At 37.9% G+C, this 27,117-nt stretch overlaps 1 protein-coding gene and 1 pseudogene across 2 annotated transcripts in view; one reads left to right on the top strand and one right to left on the bottom strand.

The window, feature by feature from the left end:
* Window positions 1–27,117, top strand: part of FGF14 (fibroblast growth factor 14) — a 607,621-nt gene that overhangs the window by 513,644 nt on the left and 66,860 nt on the right. The gene's annotated exons all lie outside the window — the stretch shown is intronic.
* LOC133049773 (U2 spliceosomal RNA) lies at window positions 6,691–6,831 on the bottom strand (annotated as a pseudogene).

Here is a 27,117-nt window from a genome sequence, read left to right as displayed (position 1 = left end):
GTTGGCAGGGAGAAAGGGTCCTTCTTCCTCTCCCCCTCTCATCTGCTCAGGATCTCTCTTCAGATTTTTAAAAAGACTAAAGTTATGATTATCCACACAGAGCATTTATATTTATCCATCAGTGTGAATACATACTTGTCATCTCAAGTAAAGATCACACTTAGGTACCGTTCTTCAGATTAGCACTCACACATTGTCCATGCTTGTAAAAGATCTGCAAATGTAATGCCTTTCTAAGTTTCATAAAGTCTAATGAGTTTCAAAGACAAAGGAAATAACCTTTCTGAGATCCTTTTCCAATTATGAAAGCAACAAGCTCATAGGAAAGAAAAATTTGGAGCTTTGGGGTAAGAAATATTTTCTTTTCTCTTCTGTATTTTAAGCTTTACAACTCAGTTCACTTCATTGGTAGACCTCAGGGTTTCTTTCTCATGCCTACAACTGTCGTTACTATCTTTTCTTAATGTCACATTGCTTTCACTCTGTCATTGAAATGATCTAGAAACAATCCCATGAAAGTTGACCCCATAAAAGAACATTTCCGTGGCATCTTTTGATGTCCAGAAACTAGACAAAACTCAATATAGTATAAATAAACATTATAAAACGATTCATGCATGATTCTAAAGGGGAACTTTTTACTGCTTTTTAAATTGATTTCCTTGAAAACTAAATTCATTCATTCTGTGGGTTTTATGGTTTTTAAACACAGAATATAATTTCATTTTGGTCATTATTTTAGTAAAATTTTTGTTTCAACTTGCGGTAATATGTATCCTATGTCATATCCTTAAGAGGGCCATTTTATCACCTCATTTGGAGAAAACACTTCATGGAAAACCACCTGTATTTTTATCACATTGATGATTTTGAAAATATAATTTATTTAATTGTGATGCATTTCTGGGTCTCCTAAAAGTGAGTCCCCTAACTGGGCCTCCTAACTGTTAAAAAGGTAATCATACTTCTATTCAAATTTGTATCAGAGAAATCACCCCATTGCAAGGAAAAGACTAGCATTCAAGGTTCTGATGTGTGTATTAGGAGAAAAGTATTTCATCCATATTTAGGTTTTACTTTATTTTCCATTTAGCATTTCTTATCCTGCCATATTGAAGAAGTATATGATTATTTTATTTAACATATGTGTAACAACCAGGGAAATTTCTGGGTATCCAAATTGCCAGGATGAAATGTTCATGTTTTCCTATAAAAGATACTTAAAAGAGGAAGAAGACATCCTTAGTTCAGCTTTTCTCAAGTTTAAAGGGAGGGTACCTGGACAATGGGGCTTCCTTAGTGGCTCAGTGGTAAAGAACCTGCCTGCCAATGCAGAAGATGCAAGTTTGATCCCTGAGTTGGGAAGAACCCCTGGAGAAGGAAATGGCAACCCACTCCAGTATTCTTGCCTGGGAAATCTCATGAGCAAAGGAGCCTGAGGGGCTACAGTCCATGGGGTTGCAAAAGTGTCAGACACGACTTAGCAACTAAACTATAACAACAACCCAGATAATAGCATTTCAGTTCTTTTAACTTTCCTTCCTGCTAGGACCCTTGATGAGGGTGCCGGTCAGATGCTTAGTCTGTGCAGATTTCCACTTTTATATCCATCATGATTGATTTTCCAGATGCTGATACATTTTTAAAATGATTTTAATATTCACAGGTGAAATAAGGCATTACTTTGGATTATATATGTTTATATCTTTCTTCTTGGACCACATATTTTATTTTTAGTATCCTTTTTTTAAAAAAATCTTTTACTTGGGTATTGATAGCACCAGTAATGAACTGTGTACACCTGGCAAAATTAGACACAGCTTCTACTAGATCAAGCTGCTGTCAACAGGATTACGGAGGAGCAGCACAGAGCACTATAGAGAAACGATGAAAAGATGCTCATGGTTGCCCGGTGACCAGATTGTTGGCATGCTGACCAGACATGTCCATTATCCGTGCTAGTTTATGATTATGCACTGACCTCTGCCACGCGAGGGACAGCCAGGACTCCTTGCCCTGGAGTTCAAAGCTTTCTGCCAGCCTCGAATCTAAAGCCTCTCTGGCCCATTTGCCTCTACCCTCACCACGTTCCCAAAGAAGACATCTTCTCTCTTCTTTAAAAACTCAGTTTGTTACTTATGCTTCACTGGTGGCTCTGATCCCATTTTTGTTTTGCTTGGAGAAAAAGATTTTCTCAAGTTGCCTTTTTGAAAAGTCTCTTTCTCCTCTTGATTTCTTTTCTGCCTCTCTCAGCACGCCTGCGATGCCGTTTCCCTGTTTCCTTGTCTCTATTTTGTGACCTTTGCCATTACCCCCAGATCATACTTAGTTTCTGCCACTGGATAGTTTCAAATTAATCATTCACTTTGGGATGTATCTTTGTAAATGACCACTTTAGAGTCTGTTCTTTTCCATGCCAGCAACAATTCTCCCCATTTAGCTATTTTAATTAGAGGAATTGCTCCCCAAGTTTTCTTATTAGAGCTATTGTTTTCTGTTTTATAAGTTATGGGCATATAAAGACTTATTAAGCAGATCACTCAAGGTCTTAGGTTAGAGATGCTTTCAACATGCAACAGTCTGTGAAAGCTGTTGTGATGATTGTTGAAAAAATCCAGCACATATCTAAATTTCCACTGTTGTTGCATTTTTAAAGACATTCTGCTTTTACCAATTAAGGTTGTGTTACAGGTTCCACAGCAATTTTTCTTCTCCCAGACATTTAACAAAAATCACTAAACCCTAAAATATCATATTTACTTCTGCATAAGGAATTTATGATTTTTTTGTTTGTTTGTTTTATGCATTGCTCCCAAATCATGACATTCACAAAGGACCAACAGATATATGAGATGAGGACCTCAGACAAGTCCTTCCAGGCTGGGAGTTCCCATTTTAACCAGATAATGGGGATTTTTCCATCTTTCTACCAATACTAGAAAGAATCATCCCAAAGCAAAGATTTTGAATTCATACTTGTAGATTTCTACACATCATTAGAAGTGAGAATGTTGGTCTCTGGCACTTGCCATACAATCTTTCAGATTTCCAACACCAGAACTCTGTTCTCTGAGTTAATTGCTATAGGTTCACCAAGGTATATTCAAGAATGCACATGTACCTCTATGGAAGTATCTTGCAAGCAAATAGCTGCACATGATTTAGGGAAAGTGTGTGTGTGTGTGTGTGTGTGTGTGTGTACTTAGTCGCTCGGTTGTGTCTGACTCTTTGTGATCCCGTGGACCGTAGCCCGCCAGGCCCCTCCGTCCAGTATATTCTTCCTAAAACAAAAGTCGATAAGGATGTGCACTGAGAATTAGATAATGACTAGAATTTAACGCTTCCTGTTTGGGAATCATTAAAGGGCAGAAGCGTAATGGTGCTACCTATGCTAAGCCCAAAGTACCATGTTTTATAAACTGAGCGATTCAGTTCAGCCACAGAGCAAAGAATAAAACAAGAAGATAACTCAGCTATATGGTAAGAGATGAGAACTGTGATATATGTTGAATAAAAGGGTTAGAGCCTATAAATTTGTAGTTATAATGATAAATGAGCTTTAAGTATATGTCATTTACTCACCAGAGCCTCGAAGCCAAATGATTTCTTTGGAAGGTAATGTTTTTGTGCATGGTCTTCAAGTCAATTTCAAGGAATGATGTCTTTTAGTGAGGACAGGAGTGAAGTGAACACAACATTTTGGGACAGTGAATCTATGTATGGGTGACATAATGTCAGAATTCACCAGTGACCCTAGTCTTGCTGTGTATCTAGCTTTCCTAGTTTTAGTGAATGTCCATAATTGGCAGCAATGCAGGGATCTTCTTTCTATGACTCATCTGTCATGGTTTTAAAAAGTTCTGTTTTAATGGCTTCCATTTGTTGCCTGATGTTTGTGATTTCACGGGAAGAGACTCAATTTGTTTGAGTTTAATATGATGGGATTTTGCATTGTGTATGCTTTAAAGCAAATAGCACGTGTGCTCAATAATAAATTATGTTGGAAAACAAACCTCTGAGCTAAAACCTAACCTAAAACAGACTAACTCATAATTCCTTTTGGAGAAGGAAATGGCAACCCGACCCACTCCAGTACTCTTGCCTGGAGAATCCCTTGGACAGAGGATCCTGGTGGGCTACAGTCAGTGGGGTCACAGAGTTGGACACGACTGAGCCCCTGACACACACACACACGTAATTCCTGTGACTTGGAAGGCAAATTCGATTATGGGAAAAAATAATCCACACGTATTTTTGATTTCTCAAAACTAGTCGGAGAGTATATGGGATTATACTAGTTCAGTCCATGCCCCTTGGAGTATTTCCTGGTGAACCACTATCCCCTTGGGCCATCCCCACACTATTCTGAGCGGATAGCATCCTGCAAATGAACAAAATAGTAAAATAAGCAATGCTACTGTCATTATTAATTATTATTATTAATAATTGTTAATTATTATCAGTCTTATTGTATATAAGATTGCTTTAAAAATCAAAGGGTAATTGTTTCTAATAGAAAAGATACAAAATACCAATGGGTTGTGATGTCTCTACGTATTCCTTGGACTTCTTGAGTTGATAGTGTCTGTCCTGAAAGATAGAATTAAGCCGTGATATTTATCCTGTAGGATTTTCCTGATTGAGATCCACACTTGAAATTGTAAATAGCCCCTCACTTGAAGGTATAAACTCCTTATTACATGGAAATCCATATGATAGTTGCTCTGTTGATAGTATGTTTGCATCAATCCACTTTTTATCTAGAGATAAACATTTAAAGCTACTGAACTATGGTTAGACTACTTATTAAAGCATAAAAGCATATATCTTTGATTGTCTTTAGATATAGATAGGTCTGAAGAGTTAAAGTTATGGTAATAAAATTGGAGAAGATATTTTAGAGAAAAGTGTTGTGTAACTATGTAATTACCTGGCTACTATTGGCTTTTTTTTTTTTTAAACTTTTGTTTTGGTTACCTGTGTGTTTTTAAGCCAGTGTATATTCGGTTGCTATATACATACAAAACACTGCATTTGTTACTTTGCAGGAAAGGCTTAAGTTGCAAATTATTTGACTTAAATCTCTGACTTTTTTTTAGTATTATTTCAATAATATCCTTCCCTGGTGGCTCAGGCGCTAAAGATACTGCCTGTTTGCAGGAGACCAGGGTTCAATCCTTGGGTCAGGAAGATCCCCTGGAGATGGGAATGGCAACCCACTCCAGTATTCTTGCCTAGAAAATTTCATGGACAGAGGAGCCTGGAGGGTTCCATGGGGGTTGCAAAGAGTCGGACACAACTGAGCAACTAACACAACACACTTTTTAACCATCAGTTTGTAAACGTGTATTCTTATTTACATGATAGAGTCTGTCAACTTACTAGAAAATGTATCATTATATTAGTGGATTAAGAGATTTGTTGCATCTTACTGAAGAGATATTCATAATTAGTTGTAAATTGTGAGGGAAATTAAATAATTGACACTTATGATGCATATTTTAAGTAGCTGAGAAATAAAGGAAAGTATTTGTATAATTTAAAACACATGGAGATGCAATTCTTCATCTCTTACATCTTATCTTACAGTTTGAAGGCATGCATGCATGTAGCCTAGCAGGCTACAGTCCTTAGAGTCGTGAAGAACTGGACACGACTAAAGTGACTTAGCACGCATGCACGCCTTCAAAAAATAAAATAAGGTGTAAGAAATTAAGAATTTCTTCTCCATAATGTGTTTTAAATTAATACATGCATATTTATGTATATGTAATACATGTATAATATGTAATGACTGCATTAATTTTTGTGAATTGAAAAGAATAGACTAGAGCACCTATAAATCATTTCACAATTTTAAAAACAAATTCATAATCCTTTTTAAATAGAGATAGTCAATGTTTCTTCTTAAAATCAGATTCAAAATGTCAGCTAGGCTCCACTGTACCTTGGACTTACTTGAACTAATATTTTACAGTTCAGGACAATTCTCATTTGCCAAGAAAAGATTGAGGTTTGTTTTTCCGTCAATAATGTCTTCATTGGACTTTGAATCACAAGCATTTATAAAACTACCGGTGTTAAGGGGACACAAAAACATATCAGCTGAAGAGTTGATTTCATTTGCTCCCAACTCTGCCCAGGAGGATAGGTTCTTGTCTTATTTATTTAGACAAAATGTCTCTAGAGCTAGAAGAACTGTCTGTTTGGTTTTTATAAGCTTAGAGCAAACTTTTTTTCTTTTTTTTTCCATTTTGGGTCTATACACGTAAAGTGATATTCTAAATCATGTGTCATTTACCTGGGGCTTTCTTTAATATTCCATGAACTGTAATTCAGTTTAAACAAAAGAGAGCAGTCAGAAAAACATATTAGACAAAACTTATTCAAATTATGCTAACCGAGACTATCCTGAACTCATCCATCAGTTTGTTGTGGCCTTTATTTAGCTGGAAGTGCTGAAAGTTGAGTTTTACTTTAATTTTACCTTTATTATGACTCATAATTTTACCATTCTCTTTATTTCTGAATATTCTTTTCTCATGTTGAATTTTTAATTTCTTTAAATTCAAAAGCCAAGGCTCTTCTCAAGATTGAATTTGTACAGTATAGGTTACAAATTAAAGCCAAAGAGAACCTAACTTTGCATTTAAAGTTCATATAATGCCTTTGCAATACTAAATTAAAATTGTAGATTTCATCAGACGCTACACAGTGCAGAGCAACAGGGAAGTGTTAATTTTTAGGTCCTGTTTGTTACTAAATACGCACCATTATTAGCATTATCATATCTTACTACACTTGATCTTAGCCAAAAGGCTGAGAAGCGATATCATATCTTTCTTATTATGAAAGATATGTTATCCACTAAAGCAGTGGATTTTAGCCTTGGCTACACATTGGAAACTTTAAAAAATATTAATGACTGGCTGCACTATCCTGGAGAATGATATAATTGGTCTGGAAGGGGTATGTGCATTTGAGTTGATCCTTTTGAAAGCTTCCTAAATAATTTTAATAGATATCTCAGGTTTCACCTGCCTATGGCTGTAATTATAGCCAAGCCAAAAAAGCAGACAACAACAATAACAGCAAAAAAAAAAAAAAAAAAAAAAAAAACACACAAAAAAGCAAGCAAAATTCTTTGAGAACAATTGGAAGATGTAAATTCTTGCCCCACTGATAATCTACATCCCTTGAGCTTTTTGCCTGGATATCCTTTGCTTGTCAACTTTCTCATTAGTTGGGAGTGGTCATTAGGTATTATTAAAAGTCATTTGTAGTATCTGCAACCTCTCTTTCGAATAACTGTGTTTTTACTGAGTTGCTTGCTTAGTTTAAAGCTCATGTTATGCAAAAGTGCATTTATGAGAGCACCTTACTTTTGGTCTACCTTTGCACAGCACCACGACTTCTTGCCTATTTACTTTATATCCTTATAAAGCAGAATGTTTGAAAGTACTTCTATCTTCGAACTGTTCTTCTGAAAGTTACCTGATTACCAAGCAACCAAAATTCTTTGCATATGCACGCCTTAGTCTTACCAGCATTTCTCTTTCAAATATAAATTTTAATCTCTGAGAGTTGTAATTTCCATGCATATTTTGGCTTCAGGCTTCAGGATGAATCACTATGCTTATAGCAAAATCTTTGTCAGAAATGGAGGTAATTACCCAAAGGAGTGAACAGGAATTACCAGGGAGCATTCTGGTTCCAGGTCTCCTCTTAGAAGAAGTAGAACATCATTGAACAAAACTCCCCAGAGCTGTAGAAAGTTGCAGGTTCACAGAGTTGACTGTTTTTATGTGAAATATGAGCCAGGTTAAGATGAAATTCCTACTGAGGACAATTAAAATATATTTCAGAATATATCGGTATAATTTTATATAAAGTTTCTCTTCTTTGTTCAAAACAAAGACATTGAAACTCTAACCAATTTAGAGTTAATCTGTGAGGGAAACAATGCCTAAAAAAGATACTGTTATTCCTACCACTGGACGTACAATATTCTGATTTAATTGCTCTGCTTGCAACCTGGCCTTTAGGATTTTTAAAAACAACCCACATAATTCTCACGTACAGCAAAATTTAGGAAACATTGCTTTAAGTCTTATTCAGCTTATTGAATCCAAGTCTCCAGATGTATGTAGTATCTTGTAGTTAGCATTGTAAGAAGCACTTTAAAGTGAAGTGAAGTTGCTCAGTTGTGTCCGACTCTTTGCAACCCCATGGACTGTAGCCCACCAGGCTCCTCCATCCATGGGATTTTCCAGGCAAGAATACTGGAGTGGGTTGCCATATCCTTCTCCAGGAGATCTTCCCGACCCAGGGACTGAACCCGGGTCTCCCACATTGTAGGCTGACGCTTTACCGTTTGAGCCACCAGGAAAGTCGCTATATACACTGAAGTTTAATAACCACTGATTTTACTATGTGCTATTTTTTCCCAAGAATTTTTGAATCTATCATTTGATGATTTTGTCCTTGCTTCCATGATTCACGTTTTAAGTGTAAACATTTATGACACTAATTTTTTTTTTCTTGGATTTTCCTTGTGGCTCAGTGGTTAAAAAAGAAAAAAAAAATCCACCTGTAATGCAGGAGCTACAGAAAAGCTGGTTGAATCCCTGGGTGGGAAGATCCCCTTCAGGAGAAAATGGCAACCCACTCCAGTATTTTTGCTGGAAAATCCCATGGACAGAGGAGTCTGGTGGACTCAGTCCACGGGGTTGCAAAGAGTCAGACAGAACTGAGCACACATGCATTGTTTTTTTCCCTTGTTCAACCACCATCTATGTTTATTTGCTTTGTGTAGGTTCAAGCACATACTAGGCATTCTTATTTCCACTGACTTCTCCATTAGGACAGAGGTAGTATAATAGAGCAGAAGTGGTTGTGTTTTTACATATGCTACAAAATTACTTGACAGTGTTCAATCAACTACTGAGGTGTGGGGGTAAGCTTCTTAGACTCTTATCTCAGAATATTTAACATTCTGACAGTCACTCTCTGTCTAGCCTTGGGTAGTTTTCTCCATTGAGCTTTCTTCACATGAGAAATGGTAGTTTTTAGTATCTCTCTCTTAGGGGTATGATTTACATAAGGTAATAATACATGTTAGTACTGTGTAATTTGTAAAGTGCTATGCTTTTTTTTTTGGGGGGGGGGGTCGTTCCCTGGTGGCTCAGCTGACAAAGAATCCACCTGCAGTGTGGGAGACCTGGGTTCTATCCCTGGATTAGGAAGCTCCCCTGGGGAAGGGAATGGATACCCACTTCAGAATTCTGGTCTGGAGAATTCCATAGACTGTACAGTCCATGGGGTTGCAAAGAGTTGGACATGACTGAGTGACCTTCATGTGCAGGTTTCAGGTATGGCTGTTTATATGTTTGCAAAATTAGCAACATTCATTTGTGAGGCCATTTCCATTTCAAAAATCTGGTTTTTCACCTAGATGTGTCCAACACATTCTCTGTATCCTCCAAACCATTTATACAAAGAAGGTGGTCAAAGAGTGTTCTTGGTTGATTGTGTACCTTAGAACAGTTGAATAATCCAGGAAGAGGAATTTAAATTTCTTTCTACTATTTTCTTGTTTTCTTTTTTTTATCACCAAATTCCTGTATAATTTTGTTTATTTATTTATTTTATTTTAATTGGAGGCTAATTACCTTACAATATTGTGGTGGTTTCTGCCACATATTGACGTGAATCAGCCATGGGTGTACATGTGTTCCCCATCCTGACCCTCCCTCCCACCTCCCTCCCCATCCCATCCCTCGGGGTCATCCCAGTGCACCAGCCCTGAGCACCCTGTCTCATGCATCGAACTTGGACTGGCGATCTATTTCACATATGATAATATACATGTTTCGATGCTATTCTCTCAAATCATCCCACCCTCACCTTCTCCTACAGTCCAAAAGTCTATTCTTTACATCTGTGTCTCTTTTGCTGTCTCAGAGCCTATTATACAGAGCAAAGTAAGTCAGAAAGAAAAGCACCAATACAGTATATTAACGCATATATATGGAATTTAGAAAAATGGTAACAATGACCCTATTTTCTTATTTTCTGTTTTGTTGTTGTTGTTTTGTTCATTTGATTTGTTTGTTTTGGTAGGTGAGTGAGGGAAATTTTTTATTCGTCCTTTGCCTACTTTTTTGCAAATTAAGTCATCTACATGTTAACAGTTGAGAAAATGTCAGAAGCACCCAGTGCTTTAAATCAATTCCTATTAAAATATATATTACTGGAAAAAATGGATAGTTGATTTAATGGTATAGTTTGGGTTGTTTATTTTATATAATAGTATTGTTTGTATTTTGTTTTGAAGCATGTGATGATGAAATAGTCTTTTAAAATACAGTATAGAGCAACACTACTTATTTTCACAAAGGACACTGGCAAGCTATACTTAAATAGTTTGCTACAAACTTTTCTGAAATGTGAAGCTGATCCATGTTGGGATTCTAAAAGGTTTTACTGGTCCCACCTGAGAATGTGCTATGCTGTGCTTAGTCGCTCAGTCATGTCTGACTCTTTGTGACCCCATGGACTGTACCTGCCAGGCGCCTGTGTCCATGGGGATTCTCCAGGCAAGAATACTGGAGTGGGTTGCCATGCCGCCCTCCAGGGGATCTTCTCAACCCAGGGATCAAACCCAGGTCTCCCACATTGCAGGTGGATTCTTTCCCCTGAATAAGGAATAGGCTACCCACTCCAGTATTCTTGGGCTTCCCAGCTGGGAATAACTGAGAACTATTCCTTATATCCCTAATTACATTGGTGGTTTACAGTGTACTCATAGACGTCTTTCAGGATTTGAATTGAAATAGCTCAAGGCTATGGTTTTTCCAGTGGTCATGTATGGATGTGAGAGTTGGACTATAAAGAAAGTTGAGTGCAAAAGAATTGATGCTTTTGAACTGTGGTGTTGGAGAAGACTCTTGAGAGTCCCTTGGACTGCAAGGAGATCCAACCAGTCCATCCTAAAGAAGATCAGTCCTGGGTGTTCATTGGAAGGACTGATGCTGAAGCTGAAACTCCAGTACTTTGGCCACCACATTCAAAGAGATGACTCATTGGAAAAGACCCTGATGCTGGGAGGGATTGGGGGCAGGAGGAGAAGGGGACGACAGAGGATGAGATGGCTGGATGGCATCACCGACTTGATGGACATGAGTTTGAGTAGACTCTGGGAGTTGGTGATGGACAGAGAGGCCTAGCGTGCTGCGATTCATGGGGTCACAAAGAGTCAGATACGACTGAGCGACTGAACTGAACTAAACTGATAGACGTCTTCGTTGACTGTCACTGCATATTTCGAATATACAGTGTAATTTTTTATCAATAAAGAAACTTAGCAATTAAATGTTTTATGTTAACATAAGGTAATTAATGAGCCAACAATATATTATATTATATAATCTTGAATCTTGAAGATTTATTGTAGTTTTACGGATTCTTAAAATATGATTCCTTTATTATAAATACATGAGAGTTCATGAAGTCCCCATAATGCAATCCGTGTGTTTTACATCAAATGTATTTTATGTATTTGATATACATTTGATATATATTTGATTTATTTGTTCAGAATAGAGATAGATAGACACACAGACATATATAGATAGAATCAATAGAGAGGGAACCTAGTTACCTGGCATAGAAATTTTAACATAGTTGATAATTAAGACTGAAATAAGATCATGAATAACTACGGGATTTCCAAAATATGTTTTATTTTTGCAATTTATATACTTAGAATGCCGTAGCCATAGCCCTAGCTATGAGAAATAAGAAAGTGAAATAGGAGGTCAGAAGACAGGACTGGGTGAGTATTTTGAGGCTTGCCTGCATTAAGGTGAGAGAGAGAAACAGAGAGAAAGTTACAGAGAGAGAGAAGGAAAGAGATTATAAAACATTTAGGTCAATGGCAGCATGATTAGAATGAAGTCATTGTCTTCCTGATAGCTTCCTGATAGCTCAGTTGGTAAAGAATCCGCCTGCAACGCAGGAGACCCCAGTTTGATCCCTGGGTCGGGAAGATCCACTGGAGAATGGATAGGCTAACCACTCCAGTATTCTTGGGCTTCCCTTGTGGCCAAACTGTAAAAGAATCCGCCTGCAATGTAGGAGACCTGGGTTCATCCCTGGGTTTCGAAAATCCTCTGGAGAAGGGAAAGGCCACCCACTCCAGTATTCTGGCCTGGAGAATTCCATGGATCGTATAGGCCATGGGGTTGCAAACAGTCGGACATGACTGAGCGACTTCCACTTCACTCTACTTCATTGTCTTCCTAAATGATTGCTTAGACATGCAACATTCATTTGAACACAGTTTTAAAAAACAGTTTCATTAACTATATACCAAAAAAAGGAAGAAAACCATAAAACTTTCATATATCTTCTATGTTACAGGGAGTTAAGCAAGTCAGGATAAGTTCTTGTCTTTTTTATTGAGTCAACCAATGAAACATGTATTTCTGACGATCACAAGGTGCAATCTGCATGTTCAGATTTTTTACTTTATGTGGAGAAATGTGTTCCTTCATTCACTCACCAAATAGTTATTTATATTTTAAGTATTTATGAAATTATTATATAGGTGTCAGGCACTCTTCATAGTGTTAAGGGTACAGCTGTGGCCAAAATAGGCATATGTCACTGTCCTTATGACCCTTAGGTACTACCGTAGAGGTGTATCAATATGTGCGCATTGAGGGAGGGGGAGATACCAACCCAAAGGGGAGATCCGAACTGAAGTTATAACGTTTATCACCAACACAGCTGGTTTATGATATGTTGCATGACTGTTGTATATTTCTTTTTATCATCTTCATAGTTTTTGTCCAATTATATCGTTTTTAAAAAAAATAAGCTTAGAAAACTTTAATATGTCTCTATGTAGTCATATTTGGATTTTTAATGCTTTATGTTTCTCTTGAAGTCAAAAAGTTTGTTGTCTAAATTGATCTTGGCTGGGTTAATTTAGAAGTTTGTTTAAATATTGAATATATTGAAAGAAAAAAATTTCACACACACACACACATACACACACACACACCTCTAAGGAAGGCTGAGTGGAAGCAACACTATTTATCTAAAGAAAAGCTTTTTGCCAATCTAAACAGCAAATATGAAGCTTTCTTATTTTGATGCAGTAAGAGAAGGTGATTACAAATTTACTAGAAATGATTTAAAGTACAATTCTTTGTCACAATTAACATCAATTCTTTCTTTTGCTTCCAAATATCTATGTGCCATTATAGTTAAACTTTGATTCTTCCTGTGGAACCAGTCACAAATATTTTCTGCCTAGAGCCTGTATGGCCTGTGAATGACACTATTTACAGAAATGTTGCATATTTACTTTGCCTTGATCAATATTAGCAAGAAAGTTATGGTACCAGCATATCCTAAACAGCATATTTATGTCCCTAACTCATTTCTCATACATGACTCTTATGCTGGTAAAATCATGAACTTTGATTCTTATACATTTATTTGTGTCTTATAATCTTGACATCTAGGAGGTTTTAAGCAGCTAACTGCTTTCTACAATTCGTTTCCAGTCCTGTTTGTCTTGTCTGTAACGTAAAGAAAGAATTAAATCCGATGTGGTTGTTCCTTTGAGAACGAAGATTTTAAAGTACTCAATTCTTGGACCACATCTTTCTTTGATAAGTCATGCGTGCATGCATGCTAAATTGCTTCAGTTGTGTCCAACTCTGTGCCGGCCTATGGATTGCAGCCTGCAAGGCTCCTCTGTCCATGGGATTCTCCAGGCAAGAATACTGGAGTGGGTTGCCTTGCCCTTCTCCAGGGGATCTTCCAGACCTGGGGATCAAACCCTAATCTCTTATGTCTCCTACATTAGCAGACAGGTTCTTTACCACTAGGGCCACCTGGGAAGCCCCTTTGAAGTCCTACTTTTATGACAAATGATACTCAGACTTATTTTAGTGGTTGAAAATAATAATATTTATTATCTACCACTTAGTGCATGTAAATGGGTCTTTGGGAAAACTTGTTGACTTCATTTAAGGAATCATTATTGAATTAGTGAAAAGCCTTCCTCTGTAGTAGTGCTTATCTGTAGTCATGGACCACCATGTATTTGCCATCTTCTTGCTTATTGGTTGATTAGGAATGTGTCATTTTGTTGGTGAAAGGAGACATTTTCAAGTTACCCACATTCCCAAATGTGTAGATCAGAAAAATGCTATGATACAAACATAGAAAGTTCTAGGAGATCAACACTGTAATATGACTAACAGGCTATTGCAAAATACTATAGAATGAATAAATTCTGCAAAATCAGAGAGACTATATGCTCAATAAAGATGCACTATCGGAATTTGCTAGGAACACTTTAGCATTACAGTTCAAGTTCTAAAATTTTATTAACACATCTTTCTAACTGCATCATACACTCACTTGGAGGCAATTGTTTGATCACTAGGGAAATATATTATTGGTTTGAGAAATAAAGTAGCCACAGTGTTAACTTTTGATTAGCATCATGTATGAATTAGAAATATGATCTTGTTTGGGTAGACTATCCCATTATATTTCTTGAATTTATGTCAGGATATAACCAAGTGCATTCATCACCTTAGGTATTTTGCATTCAGCATAAGTTTAGTTTCCTCAAGTCTACAATTAAGCAACAAGACACAACAACAGCCTTTGAATTTTAATGGCAATTGGCAGGGTGCTGAATTGTAATTAAACCAGTGGAGATGATTAATTACTTACAGATTTAAACTGTGTATAGACTAGCCAACCTAAAGCAAATAGTCTGTGGTTTTCTCTATTGATGTACATATATCAGTAGTCCTACATATGCTATATAGACCATCTTAAAATGCAAGTGTCTCATGTAATTAAACAACCTTCAAAAGACTGTCTTTGGTCTTCTAGCTATAAATTAACTGAATTTACATACCATATTTTTTTTTTCTGGAGAGCAAGAACCCTGCTTTCTCATTTCTGTGTTCCAGTTATGCCCATATAAGTTATTCAGTCAATACAGTTGAGAATGTTTCTTATATGAGAATCCTTCTTTTCCCTCCCAAGTTAAAAAGAAAAGTATATATAAAAGAACAGACTTGCTAAATCATCTGTTTTTATGAGCACTTAAGACACAAATGCTCCCTGTTCTGAAAAGTACTTCTGTATACAAATAGTTTAGATTCAAGATTGCATTTATATTTTAAAAACAAATAAGCTTTTAATGCCATGCCTATTAGGGACATTACTTTGCCAACGAAGGGATCCCGACCCAGGGATAAAACCCACCTCTCCCGCTTTGGCAGGCAGATTCTTTGCCACTGAGCCACCCGGTGCACCCCAAACAGAGGAGAACCCTATGACAATACCTTGTCATATTACGAGAAACTGATTTCACACAGAGTCAGTCAAAATTGATACCTCTCTACTGTTTGACACTGTCCTTGTGAAAGCTTAATTTAATTTTTGTATTTTATTTATTTTATTGAAGTATAGTTGCTTTGTAATGTTGTGTTAATTTCTGCTGTACAAAAAAGTATATCAGATATATGTATATGTATATCACCTCCCTCTTGAGCCCCCTTCCCACACCACTATCCCTCCCCCGTAGGTCATCACATTTTTAAAGGTGATTCACTTACAGGGATGTATAATAACCAGGTTGGTTCTTTTTTCAACTTGATTGATTTGTGCTTCCTGTAAAGAGTACATGATGGAAATAATATTATTCCTTTATTAAAATTAAAAGATGCTTGCTCCATGGAAGAAAAGCTGTGACCAACCTAGACAGCACATTAAAAAGCAGAGACATTACTTTGCTCACAAAGGTCCGCCTAGTCACAGTTATGGTTTTTCCAGTGGTCATATATGGATATGGGAGTTGGACTATAAGGAAAGCTGAGCGCTGAAGAATTGATGCTTTTGAACTGTGGTGTTGGAGAAGACTCTAGAGAGTCCCCTGGACTGCAAGGAGATCCAACCAGTCCATCCTAAAGAAAATCAGTCCTGAATATTCATTGGAAGCTGAAACTACAATACTTTGGCCACTTGATTGCGAATAACTGACTCATCGGAAAAGCCCCTGATGCTGGGAAAGATTGAAGGTAGGAGGAGAAGGGGACGACAGAGGATGAGATGGTTGGATGGCGTCACCAAGTCAATGGACATGAGCAAGCCCCAGGAGTTGGTGATGGACAGGGAAGCCTGGCGTGCTGCAATCATTGGGGTCACAAAGAGTTGAACACAACCGAGTGACTGAACTGAACTTAATTTTATTCCTTAATTCCTTTTCATTATTTTTCTTCTTGATGTCAGTGCACACCTGCACATCTGGTCTCTGCTCAGGAGTAGATAGCAAACAGTTGAACTTGGAAGCCCCAGGAGCACAACAATTCAGATCCTGAGGGGCAGGGGCCACACATGAGCTTCCTTGACCCTGACCCAGGTGGCATCAGAAGTTTCTGTTGCCCGGTGTGACTCTGGTAATGATTTTCTCCTGAGAAGTCAGGAAGGTATGAGAGAACTAGGGTGGGGCTTCCCTCTTAGACTTCCCTTCCTGAGGGTGTATGTAGAATAAAATGCAACAAAAAGCAAATCAGTAGAGATTTCATTAAAATGTGTTACTTGTTTTTTTTTAAGCCAGAGATATTTTTATCTCAACCTAGCAAGCATAATTGGAATAAAATTAGAGCATGTAAGGAATTGAATTGATCCATGAATTAAACCCATCCATTCTGGATAGCATGGTTATTGTGGATCTAATCTAAAAATCAGTATTGGCTGTGTGGCTGTGGGCTCTGTGCTGAATAAGGTACTGGGCCTCCTTGCAGTCCTCGATTTGGAAATCTCATGATAACATCGATTACCCAGTAAACTAAGCAGCAGTTATTACGAGGCATGCTTGCTCTCATCTCCTTGCCAAAAAACTGAAGGTCTGTTTTATTTTTAAAGTCTTTGAAGTAGCTCTAGGAATTGTTCAACAGTTAATGAGTATCACACAGTGCAACAGTTACCAAGGATGAATATGTTCCTTTTAAATGGCTTGGAGGATCTAGTGGGGATATTCGAATATGGAAGTGGTTTACTGTACTGTGTTTGAATCTGTCACAGAGAAATAAAACAACTCACACTTTGGACCTGCTGAAGCTCACAAACTGACCCGAGTAGATAGTGCAACTACTGTATTATAGCAACTGCAGATCATCTCATCATGGCTTCACTCTTGTGAAAATATTCCTAATATTATACATATATGAGATTATATATATATGTGTGTGTGTAAGATATGGAAAGACCTGAAGGAACATTTTGGCCAACCCAATATATAATGTTTCATTTGTAATGTACAAATGATTCATCTAAATGAGTTACACTTGGGACAGGAGAATAAGGAGTAGATTTCACAATAATTCAGACATGACACTGAGTGAAGTCTCTATTTTTTACATTCCTAAGGTGAGCCTACCACTTTGCCACTTTTTTTTAAGTAATGAGTCAAATTTGCAGGTGATTTGTTTAAATTCACCTATGTGTCTCTGAACACTTAAGGGTGCTTCTTTCTCCACTTATATGGGAAAAAATATGACATGACTGCATTTTGATAACTTTGGTATGGCACACAAAGTATTTTTTTCAAAATTCAGATTTTTCAAATTAAGATTTTCTTCTAAAATGTTAACTAAACTATGATTTTCCTATGATATCTCAACTCCGAAGCAGAAACTGAACATGAAATTTTCACCCACCCCTTGGTATATTAATTTTGGTTATATTTCTCAATTTCAATTATATTATTAAGCAATGCTTACTTTATTTTCCCTAATTTTTAATAGCAAAAGTATTAAAACATTATTAGTCATCTGTTGGTCATCGGTGCTATACACGAAGAAACCATGTTGTTTTAAACAGTCTATCTGCTGAAAAGTGGTGCTATATTTTTTTTTTTCTGATATACTCTCATTACAGATCATGTCTTTTATTGACATAATGTGTTTCCCCAAGCATCAGAAACATCTGGCCACTGATACATCGCAGCTGCTGCTTCTCTGAAATTTTATATCCTTTGGGGTCAATGAGCATCTCCCACTTGCATGTCCCTTGGTGGCTTTGTATCGGTGTAATTAATTCTCAGCTTAAGTCTTTTCACCTGCTGTCAGCCAAGAACCAGTTATGAAAAGCTCAGCTGTCAAAGTTCGTCGATCTTAGACAACAAAAATGATGAGTGTACACTTGAGTCTCAAGCGCTTTCCTTTTTTTCTAATTATACACCTGTGCACTGGCATAGCTGTCAGTCACAGACATCAAGCAGGGTCCCCACATTTGAGGGAGAGATGCATGTCCACAAGGCAAGGATTTCAAGTCCCAGGATGGAAGATGTAAAGGCTCGTTTTCACTATGACTGTGGTTGATCTATTATGTATCTTCACAAAAAATTTAAACATCCAGTATTACAATAGTTTGGGGCATGAGCAGGCGGCAGTGCTACCAAAGATGTGGATACCTGAATCATGTCCAATGTGGGATTTAAAATCAAGCAGATCACTAGGTTTGCAGTTTACCTGAAAAATTCAATTTCACATTCTTACCTACAGTACCAGAATTATATACTTTCCTATCTGTCTGCAGTATAGGTTAACTTTTAAGTTACTGATAGCTAAAATATAACGATAGGAAGATTTCCTTACTAAAACATAGATTTCTCTCCTTTTTACCCCAAGTCCTTGGACCCCGTTTTGATGTAAGCCTTCTCTCCGCTGCACACAGCTCTCACAGTGGACCTCTGAACTCTCGAAAAATAACTGCCTGTAAAGGAGAGATCTTGGTTGTTTTCCTGCCACCCCTCCCTTCTCAAGACCTTAATTTGTTGCCAATTAATTTAACACCTCAGTTAATGGAAGAGCTCTGAGGTACTGGATGAGTTTCTTAAACTCTGAGCTTTCCTTGCCTCTCAGTTCAAGATAAGTACCTCCACCTTAGAGTCTTATTATGGGGAGTAAAAGAAAGTAGTCTGAAGTGCTTAAATGGGTAAAAAGCACTTGGTCAATGCACAACAAATGGTCTCCATCCATGTTTTCGTTGTGTTTTTATTGATGTCTACTCAAGACAAAGGACTTGCCCCAGTGGCTCAGTGGTAAAGAAGCTGCCTGCATTGCAGGAGACACAAGAGATATGAGTTTGATCCCTGGGTTGGGAAGATCCCTAGGGAAGGAAATGGCAACCAACTCCAGTATTCTTGCCTGGGAAATCCCATGAACTCAGGAGCCTGGCAGGCTCTAGCCTATGGGGTCGCAATGAGTCAGACACAACTGAGCAACCAGACAACGGCAACAACTCCAGATGACCTGGAAAGTAGGCCTCACAGGAGGTGACTGAAGAAAGGATAAAGAGGTTGCCCATCCCTGTGACTTGGAGTAACAGATGGGCAATGCCCAGACAAGCCGAGATTGGGACAGATAGTTAGACTGGAAATCCTTTAAGTAAAAACAAATCAGGTAGGCTTAGCTCTACACGAAGATAATTATAGTTTGCAGGTTTATGTTGCACTTCCTTTGGTAAAACAGACGTTTGTCCTTCAGATTAAGTTGTGCTATTCTGTTTTAGCTTAGAGGCTATTCTAGAATGGCCAGAAATATAATTTGTTGGGAAATATTATTGGTACATTGCAATTCTGCCTAACCTATCTCTTCATAAATACTGATAAAACTCTCCCCACCATCCAGACACTTAAGAGTACAGCTGTGATCCTCAAAAGAAGCCAAGAGGATTTCAATGGATATTGTAGCTGTGTCAGGGACTCCCCTACCATGACAGTCTTGCTTGAGTTGACACATGACATACATATATATCTTTTTCAGTGGTCTTTCACCATTATAAGAAAGCTAGAGGATTAACCAAAAAATGAGGGTGGAGTGTATTATCCAAAATACCCTGTACAGTCAACGGAGGACCCACTTGGGCAGGCATCCAAGCTCAAGTCCTTTGGAAGCACCAGAGCTGATGGGGAAATACATAGTTTGCTTGGGAATGATTTCTTTATCACAATTGCAGCTCTTTGGTTTGGTCCAAGAATATTTCCATCTAAAGAAGTTTTAAGAAAATAACAAAAGAGGCAAAAGCTAATCTTTCACTGCTGACAGTCTGACACAGGGTATTCTTAGTGGATTCAGGCTTCGTTGAGCTTTTGAAAGTTTCATATGTCAGTAGATATTTTTTCCCAAGACAAAGGCTTTGGTTAGAAGCTGAAAATGAGAGGATCTTGAAGTCAGGGTTCACATCTTAGTCACCTTGATTTTCTGAGAGCCTTCAGTTCCTAATGGATAATAGGCACTCAGTAAGTGCATCTTGGCTGAGGGATTGAATGGGCAAGTGAGTGAAGAATGATGAAGATGATCTGCTCTTTGCTTAGATGATCTACCTCCTATACCTTTGTGCATAGTTACTACGATTTCTTCCAGTCTCTGGTTTTCTCCTTCGTGTTGTTTTGATCACCAGGACCATAGCTGGCAGTCCTCTATGAGACCAAAGAGTAAAGATGTTTCTCAGATTATTGTGTTTGCTAACAGCCCTCTGGGCTTCCCAGATGGCGTTCGTGGTAAAGAACGTGCCAGCCAATGCAGGATAAGAGATGTGGGTTCAATCCCTAAGTAGGAAAGGATCTCCTGGAGAAGGGCATGGCAACCCACTCCAGTATTCTTGCCTGGAGAATCCCAAGAACAGAGGAGCCTTGTGGGCTACAGTCCATGGGGTCGTAAAGAGTCTGACAAGACTAAAGCAACTTAGCGTGCACGCACACAACAGTCTTCTATGAGACCAAAGAGTAGAGACATTTCTCAGACTATTATGTTCGCTGGTAAATTTTACTATTTTCTCTATTTTACATCAACTCATGCTAATGCAACAGCTGGATCCTGATGACATCCAGGGTCCTGGTTAAGTTTATAGGAAGAAAGGCAGGGGATGTAACTCAATAGAGCATCTTTCTTAGAACTTCAGAGGGTAAACTTAACCTTTTATTTCTCCAGTTCCTTGCTAGTAAGAGGTGAAAAAATAAATTCAAATGAAAAACCAGAGATCAAGTGTTTCTTCAAAGAAGACACTGCCAAGCCAACCAATAGCATTAGTAATGAGGAAATTGTGTGCCTGAGGCCGTAATGGGCAGAAGCAAAGAGCAATAGCTTGTCTCTGCCTTGCTCTTTTGAATAATATATCATTTTTTAAGCATAGAGAAGTCTCAAAGAATTAATCAGTGTTTACACTTTAGAGAAATTTTTGTATTTCAGATTTATTTGGTATTTTTTTTAATTTATGTGTCAGACACTTCAAAGCTTCTTTTGCTAATTCCATTAATTGACAGAAAAACTTCACATCCACTGGTTGAAGGATGGAACCAGAAAGATGAAGTGAGGGAGAAGGAGGGGGGTAGAAACACGATTATTAAATAAAGTGAGTGTGGCCTGAACATTGCCGGAAGTCCAGATGCCCATTGAGGAAAAAAAAAGGCCTGTGATCCTGAGATTACAACCGTAGGTTAACTCATGTACCTGTTTGGAAATAGTCACTTAAGTTCTTAGAATAATTGAGCAAGAATGCTCTGTTCTTCCTCTTACAAAATTTTTTAAAGATGAGAAAAAAGAGCAGATGCAGCAATGTGACCTTAAACATGTTTCTTTGAAAGAAGATGAAATTATTTTACAGTTTTCAAAACCTGCTCATTTCGTCAGAATTGATAAAGAACTTGAGTTTAGCAAAGTAACAATTATACTTCACATAGCAATAAAGAAAACTTTCCCATTGTTAGCAGTGATTATCTTTACATTGCAGGAATAAAGATAATTTTAAATATACTTTCTATATGTGAATGTTTGACTTATTTTCTGATGAAAATAAATATTATAAATAGTATGTGGGATTTCTCTGTTTTAACCTAAAGAGTTTTGTAATGAGACATCTGTACAATAGAATAGAACATATGCTTGAGGGCGTAAGAAGGTTAATGAAGTACAAAAATAGCATATTTTTCTCTATTAAAATATGTAAAAATCAAGCTGAGATACATGAATTTTTAATCCAGGCAAACTAAAGTATCATCTATGCTCAGTAATTATTTTGAATCTCTGTAGCTACAGGGCTTTTACATAATTTTGCCTTTATTTATGACATATCAAAATGGTGACCCAGGTAATTATATATAAGGGAATAAATTGATATTGTGTTATTTGTTAGACAGTTGTATTCGTATCACTTCCAGGTAGATTTTTAATCCCTTTCTTTTGTCATGCTATGTACGAGAGCAAGAAGTTCCAAAAGTCAAAGACGTTAAATATCAAACAAAACTTTTAAACCTAAAAAGCTAAGAGAGCTCATCCCTGGTCTTGCTAATAACCCCTCACCCACCTGTCCACATTCTTTCTCCTCCTTATTTCCTTCTCAAACCATCCTTGACTTCTGCATACTCAGGTACATGGATTCTTTTCATCCCATCATGACTCAGATATACTAAAGGATCCTGCAATGCAGGAGACCTGGGTTCAGTCCCTGGGTCGGGAAGATCCCCTGGAGAAAGGAATGGCAATCCATTCCAGTATTCTTGCCTGGACAGAGGAGCCTGGCGGGCTCCAGTCCGTGGGGTTGCAAAGAGTCAGACACGAGTGAGTGACTAGCACTTCACATCTAGCTCACACCTAGTTTTTCTTGGAAAAATGCTTTGGGGAAATATACATAAGGGAGTGTTACCCCAGTGATTACATCACCCTCTTCCTCCAGCTTCCACTGCCTTGTATCTTGGGTGAGCTGCCTGGCAGACAAATCCAACATTTTTAAGTCAGTTGAGTGGGGGGCGGGGGGGGGGGGGGGGTGCGGAATTAACAATGCAATGGCCTTCATTTTGTTTCATTCATCTGCTTTTGCCAAAGTGTCTTCAATCTCTCTTCCCTTGTCTAGAGAGCTTCTTAAAATATAAGGTTAAGGGCAGCCTCACAGCCCTGGTAGCTGCAGCATCACAGAAGAATCCCAGGTGGGCGTCTAGGAGCTGATGCGCGTTGTCTATGATTACCCCTCTGGGGTGCCATGCTGTTCCATCAGTGAGCCTTCTTTAAAGATCTGAGACTTGGACACACTTCATAAACCAAACTTTCCTCTTAAAATGAACTCCTGAGTACCTTTTCCTCCACTGTCTTTCACAAACATCTGCTGTGTGTTTCCCGCACTTAACGATCACTGTACCCTGTCACCTTCTTGCCACAACAATGCTATTACTGGATTTTCCCATAAACATCGTTACTTGATGTAGACTCCCACTTTTGCCTACTTTCCACCAGCTCAAATATCAGTATCCAGAGCTAGTAGGGAAGTCAATCTTCCTCTAGTTTACAGCATTCTTTCCTCCACTTGACATCCTGGGCTCTCTCCCCACATTCAGAAATGCCCACTTTGTTGGTACAAATGGTTATTGTAAGAATAACTGTCTATGAGACTAAAAAATTTGTTTCCTTTTTTTTTTTTTTACTTGCTTACTACTTATACATCATATTGTTGATTGACAGTTATCAAAACCATTTTGGAGGCACAAAGACTTATCTGCCAAAGTTTATTGCATTATTATTCAAAGTACGTCCCAAACTGGAAAAAAACAAATATCCAACAACTGGTAAATGGATGGATGAACAAAGTACTACCCATCCAGACAAGGGAATGTCATTCAACAATAAAAAGAAACATAATATTGATTCCCTTAGGTCAATCTCAAAAACATCATGCTAAGTGAAAGAAGTCAGACCAAGAAATCCCCTAAATAATATATGGCTGCATTTATATGAGATTTGTACAGAAGACAAAACCATAGCCTCCCACAGCAGATAAATAGCTTTCTAGGAGCAAAGGTGAAAGAAAGGATAGATTGTAAAAGACCTGAAGAACTTATAGGGATGATGGAAATATTTTAAATCTTTAGTCATGGTTATGACCGGATTGTTTAAATTTACTAAAACTCATTGAATTGCACTCGTAATGGGTAAATTTTATGGCATATAAATTCTGGTGGCTCAGTGGTAAAGAATCCGCCTGCCAATGCAGGAGACGCAGGTCAATCCCTGGGTCAGGAAGAGGAAATGGCAACCCACTCCAGTATTCCCATGGACAAAGGAGCTTGGCAGGCTACAGTCCATGGGATTGCAAAGAGTAGGATACAACTTAGCGACTAAACAGCAAAAAATATAAATTCTGCTTTAATATGTAAAATTGATGGAGATACAAAACAACACTTTTGCATAGGTCCATTTTATACATTTTTTTTTCAACTTCCCCTTCTTTGGACAGTGTTTCATAAACATTAATGTGCACACAGCTCACCTGGGGATCTTGCTAAAATGCAATTCTGGGTCAATGGTTAGGACCAGAGTTTCTGCATTTACCAGCTCCAAGGTGATGCCTGTGTTTCTGGTCTGGGGACCCTGCTTTTAGAGGAAGTGTTTAGCTGTCTCTTCACTTTTTTGGCTTATAAGGGTTACTTGACTTTCATTACAAGTAAGCAAAAATGCTCTCCCTATCATCTGATGGTTTATGATATGGTTAAGATCTGTTTGATGATTAAATTCTGTAGCTGTGTTGGTGTTTAGGTCCTTTGACCTTTAAAATGTAGATTGTTGCATGGTCCTGCTCTCAGAGTTCATTTAAATTAAGCCCAACATCATCTTAGTTTTTCTGATTCTTCATCAAAGCCCAGTTGTTAAGATTGTTTTAGGAATAAGCAACCATCCCTGAGAATAGTGTTCTAAAGGAGTTGCTTACCTGTGTACACTTTTCCATTGCTGCTGCTAAGTCACTTCAGTCGTGTCCAACTCTGTGTGACCCCATAGACGGCAGCCCACCAGACTCCCCCGTCCCTGGGATTCTCCAGGCAAGAATACTGGAGTGGGTTGCCATTTCCTTCTCCAATGCATGAAAGTGAAAAGTGAAAGTGAAGTCGCTCAGTCGTGTCCGACTCTTAGCGACCCCGTGGACCGTAGCCTACCAGGCTCCTCCGTCCATGGGAGTTTCCAGGCAAGAGTACTGGAGTGGGGTGCCATTGCCTTCTCTGACACTTTTCCATTAGAGGTAATATAACTCAAATACATGAAATTTTTAATTTTGTTTAGTTTTCATTGATAAAATTTTTATCAATAAAATTTTTCATCTATGTACCAATAACATTTTTATCAATAAAAATTTTTAAATATTTTATTGAAACATAGTTGATTTACAATGTTGTATTAACTCCTGCTCTACATCAAAGTGACTCAGCTATACCTACATGTACATTCTTTTCTACATTTGTTCCTATTTTAATTTTAAATATATCAGTTTCTAGAAGACTCTATACAGTTGATCTGAAATTTTTTTTTTCTTTTTTCTTTTCCTGACCAAATAGTGTTTAAGGTTCAGAGGTCAAGGACATGGCAATGGTGACTTAGAGGGAAGGCATGGGTGGGAGAAAGAACACAAATCTGACATCCGGGAGATCTGGGTGCGGGTGGAGGTCTGGCTGCTGCCTGTATGTACTACGGTGAGGTTGGTATTGCATCTTTCTTCACCTGCAGACTAGAAATGTTTTCCCATAGGCTTCTCCCCTTTGGTAGTCTGTTCAATCCTTTGGGCCTCCTCGAAGAAAAGCATTTTGAAATGCACAAAATGAAAGTGCATAGATGGCTAAAGAAAGCAATTACATTGACATTCATTTTTTCAAAATATAAAAAATGATATAATGATGTAGATTTTTAAGTAACATATTAAGTAAGATCTAGTGGCAAATCTAAATTAGTGATGAGCATAAATATTTTGAGGTCTCTGCAACTAATTATAAAATGAAAATACCTCTACTTTCTATAAATAACAAAATGTTAGGAATTGATAATACCATTGTGGCTTGCTGCTTATGTGCATAGTGGAAGAAAATGTGAAAGTTCAGTAAAAGACTCATGAAAATAAAGATATATTCTTGCCCATTTTAGTTTGCAGAGCTTCTGGATCCTGTTCACTCTCTTCTTAGGGGTAAACATCTTCCCTAGGAACTCTCTAAGATCTAACACTTACCAATTAATTGATGACAATTTGAGTAATATTTTACAGAGTTTCCAGTCATGTAACACTATTAAATAATTCTATCATGTATTTTCCGGAGAGCAATCCAACTGAGGAAGTTGAGTATTTTTCAATCGCTTCTTTGTAGATGAGGGAACTTCAATAGAATTGAAGTGGTTTCGCCGTCATGTAACTGGTTGTTGATAAATCCCTTGGTACCAGATCTAATAATATGCTCTGGAACCCTTTTTCCGATCATGTTTCAATTTAGGAAATTAAATAACAAATTTATTTGTTCATCTTTCACTGGATAATTCAAACAGTAACAGAATTACTTCTTCAGTTCAGTTCAGTTCAGTTCAGTTGCTCAGTCGTGTCTGACTCTTTGTGACCCCGTGAATCGCAGCACGCCAGGCCTCTCTGTCCATCACCAACTCCCAGAGTCTACTCAAACTCATGTCCATCAAGTCGGTGATGCCATCCAGCCATCTCATCCTCTGTCGTCCCCTTCTCCTCCTGCCCCCCAATCCCTCCCAGCATCAGGGTCTTTTCAAATGAGTCATCTCTTCCCATGAGGTGGCCAAAGTATTGGAGTTTCAGCTTCAACATCAGTCCTTCCAATGAACACCCAGGACTGATCTCCTTTAGGATGGACTGGTTGGATCTCCTTGCAGTCCAAGGGATTCTCAAGAGTCTTCACCAACACCACAGTTCAAAAGCATCAATTCTTCAGCGCTCAGCTTTCTTCACAGTCCAACTCTCACATGCATACATGACCACTGGAAAAACCATAGCCTTGACCAGATGGACCTTTGTTGGCAAAGTAACATCTCTGCTTAGAGACCTTCAAACTTAGACCTAAAAGATAAGCTTAAATATTTAGGCCAATCCTTTCATTTTAGGGATGCATAAGGGAGGTTTATAGAAGTTGTGTCATGCCCAAAGTCACAATGAGATGGTCCAGGCTCTTCCAAATTTGCCCTTTGGTACCTCATCATGAAAAATGTAAGATTCAGAGATTTCTCTGAAAATTAAAAAAAAAAATAC

Source organism: Dama dama, chromosome 30 (assembly GCF_033118175.1).
Source record: "Dama dama isolate Ldn47 chromosome 30, ASM3311817v1, whole genome shotgun sequence".
NCBI classification, from domain to species: Eukaryota; Metazoa; Chordata; class Mammalia; order Artiodactyla; family Cervidae; genus Dama; species Dama dama.
Note: the sequence above shows the minus strand (reverse complement) of the source record. Positions and strands in the feature narration are given on the sequence as shown.